A 3,836-nucleotide genomic window follows, 5' to 3' on the forward strand; every position below is an offset into this window, starting at 1 on the left:
TCCACTTCTTCTACCAATAAGACCGGAAAGCACTTACCATAATTAAACGAGTGTTGATTAAATGCCCGGCAACTGGAAAACAACAAACAAAAGTAACAGCTGGAGTGATCCAATCGAAAAAGGAAGTGCCCCGGGAAGAACTCTCCTTTGATCCTATATCTTCTACCTTCAAAAATCGATAGTCTTTTGAACCAATTCATTTTTTTGTGTTTTTTCTTCAGAGGTTTCTTGGAATAATAAGTCATTGAGCTTCTAGTGGATGGTGAGGTTTGGCATATCTGATGCGGCGATACCATTATCTATTAAATAAATGGCGCCATCACAAAATTCTCATTTCATCTATTCAATTATGAAAGGAAGTAGTAACCTTCCTTCTTTCTACCCATATTATCATAAATCTTATTCTACTCTACTACTAACGTTTATAATAGACATATAACAATTTCCTTCCGTCTTATTCGTAAATACTAGCACAAAGCATAACTTTAGTCCAATTGTGTATTATTATATTATTTGATTATATTATATTTACAACAATTTTTAAGTACTAAGTTGACTAAGTTAACTAAGTTGACTCAGCTACCAACATCACCATAGGACATCGTGTCACGCTAAACGACATAAACGCATCGTACAGAAACTTTATCTAAAAGCTTGACAGATAGAACAGTTTACAAGATTTTGAGCGGATGATAGGCTCGACAAGGGTGTTGGAGACAGGCCGACATGTTCCCTAATTGCGGTTCATAAGAATGTTGTCGACTTTTCGTGGAAAGCTACTTACCTCGATTTTCTTTTTAAAAGTTTCGCTTTCGAGATCCCAAGGAATTTTGATGAATCAACGACAGCAATTTAAAATTAAACTTCTAACGCATTAGCACGAAAATACTTCTAAACTTTTATCAAAAGGTGATGGATTAAAGCTACGTTATCTTTCTATCTCCACTTATTGTACAATGACGAACTTTCAATTCAAAAATTGCTTTCTTTTATGGATGCTTTTATAGATATGTTTGCCCAACATATCCCTTTTCCCCCTTTTCTACACAAATATATATTCTTCTTTTGCACAATATCTGGATCTCCAAGCTTGGGACATGCACAATGAACGAAACAGACGAAACTAAAAAGGGATGTCAACTGTGGCCAAATGCTCATAACAATAATGAGCAAATGACTTCATGTTGTACAAGCCATCCAAAGAGCTAATGTAGTGTCGATAAAAGAACTGTTTAAAGAAGATCACCAGAACAACACTGCAGCCGAGTGTTTTGTACCCTAACATTGTGGTTCTATTTCATTGCGACACATCTTGCAAGCTGACCATTACAAGAAGTTACTATCGTAGATGCCTCGGTATCCGATTTTGCAACGACGCTTAATCTATTCGAGATAAGTTTACCATTTTGCTTGTCTTGGCTAAACTTTCCGTCAGACCGAGAGAGAGAGAGACTAGCCACCCCAAAAAGACACTATCTGAAACGGACCAAGTTGAACAATAAAATTTAAGCATCAAGCTTGGTAACAACTGTGTAATCTAAATCTTAATTCACCTTCGTCCTATGAAAATGCTCTTTCAATATGACCAGTCAGCATTCATGAATGATTTTTATATTCGTTTTAAAAACCATTATTATCCCATTAACATTATCCCATTTAAAATCAAAATTTATTTATTTCTTGTAGTAGTGTGACGAATGATGGTCGCACTTGTTACAATAAAAACACCTGCTACTCTAAACACTTCAACGAAAGCCTGTGCTCCAGACCTTTAACCCATGTCCCTAGGGCTTTAAACGAAAATACGCTACTAAAAGATAATGTTAAAAAGTAAACAACAGAAATAAAAACCTGTACCGATAAGGTATAGCCACACCTCTGCAGTCTAACCGGAATTACCACTCTCAGATACGCTCGAAACAACCAACCATTTTCCGATCTGATTGGATTTCACACCGTATGCACGCGACGAGTAGTTAGATTGACGGTGAAAATTGGCGTTGAACTACACTCACTAAGAGGGCAAAAACTACACATCATCGTAATCGGTAATTGCCAATCAACTGTTCTACAGAAAACGGATGTAGGAGCATGATTGGAAATGAAGTGAATGTGCCCTGTAAACGTCCAATTGGAACGGCACGTCCGTGCTAAGCTCCATTTTTCTCTCTTTTTTTAATAACTCTCCCACAAAAATATACACGGTGCAGCTAGATAGTTGGTGTTACAGAATTTCTAACTGACGGAACGGGAGTTTTCCCAAGAGATTGTTTTATCAAAATTTACGCTATGATAAATGCACGCTATCTGTTTTATTGAGAGCAGGAAAGAAGAGTGCTGAATACTTTAAACATTCTAAGGTTCACTAATTAACGTGTCCTGTCTAACCTATAATATAATTTTAGAAAGAAAATTCCAACGAAGCTCCTGACAAGCATCGGCAGGAAACAAGCACGTCAGCAGTGGGAGATAAAATGGAAAACGACATCCTCAGAAGAAGTTTACATATTCACACTGAAACGAAGGAGTGCTGCATCGGATGTGCTTATTGAAATCATTATTAATGGTGCACATACGAACAGAAGTCGGAGTTATGATGAGTCATGACACATGACCTGCCTGGGTGGTGCGGTGTATACGTGAATCTAGCATGCGGTGTGAATTTAATAAATTATTTTATCTAGCATCCTTCACCCAGCACGACTTCAGAGATAGCAGGAACTTAATGAAAACCATGCTAACTTCAACCGATATCATGCTGCTTTTCCAGGATTTCATTCCAGTAGCTTGCACCAGTAGATTCTCCCGATTCGATGGTCTGCCCTTCGTCCCACGAGCCACAGAGGTGGGGAGTGGCTTCGATGAGGTTTGCCACGGATTATACCAACATTACTCTTTGCCAAGTTATCTACACGCAGTGTTTTGTCAGTGTCGTGCCGCCTCCAATGCAATCCGAAATCCACTCTAGCCACGGTGTCATTATGGCTATGTTTCCCGTCTCGTCTTGCCAAATCATCTGTTAAATACCATTTGACGCCGATTCTACATGAACATACATGGAACCGATGGACCATGCTTAACAGCAAACGTTTAATAAACGATCCCTGAAAATGACAAAGTCACAAACCAGAGCGCACATACAACATTTATTTGATATTTCATTCAGTATGAACTCATTCCACGCTGCAGAAACGAGTTATAATAATTATGATTAAATTCATAGTATTCTTAAAAGAGTTCAATCGTGGCTTAGTTAAACAAAAACATGAACAAGAACAAAATGAAACTGAAACCAAAGGATCGTTAGCTGTAATCGCAATGACCGCACTACTCGTTTGCATGTTTATCCATCTAAAATATCTTAACACCTAAAATCATCGGGCCCAGAGATAGCCGACGGTAGCCATAAATAACGCTTCCTTCTACCGCCTACTTCAACTCACGCCACGTGCTAAAGAATGAATCAAATAAAACGGCTCGAAAAGCTTTCCTCGTGCCATACAAAAACGATTTATCAGCGAATAAATATCAGTTATGATACTTTTGTGCCGTCGTCACCATCAGTCGCTGAAATACTTCCATGCAAACAAGGAAGGTGTTCTGGCTCCAAGGTAGATCATCACAAGGGGCACAAAAAAACACATAGCCCAATTTTCAAACCCCGGATTGTCACATGTGTGCACATTTGCACAAAATGGCATCTGCTCATAGTTCAGTAGCAGCAGTGAGAGGATATTTTTCGCGCATCTTCCACAGTGGTGTAACCGTAAATGGCTCCGGTTGTGGTGGCACCAGATACGTTGCTGTAAAGTCCTGATACCGGGCAAATTTGGTTA

Source organism: Anopheles aquasalis, chromosome 2, assembly GCF_943734665.1.
Source record: "Anopheles aquasalis chromosome 2, idAnoAquaMG_Q_19, whole genome shotgun sequence".
NCBI lineage: Eukaryota > Metazoa > Arthropoda > Insecta > Diptera > Culicidae > Anopheles > Anopheles aquasalis.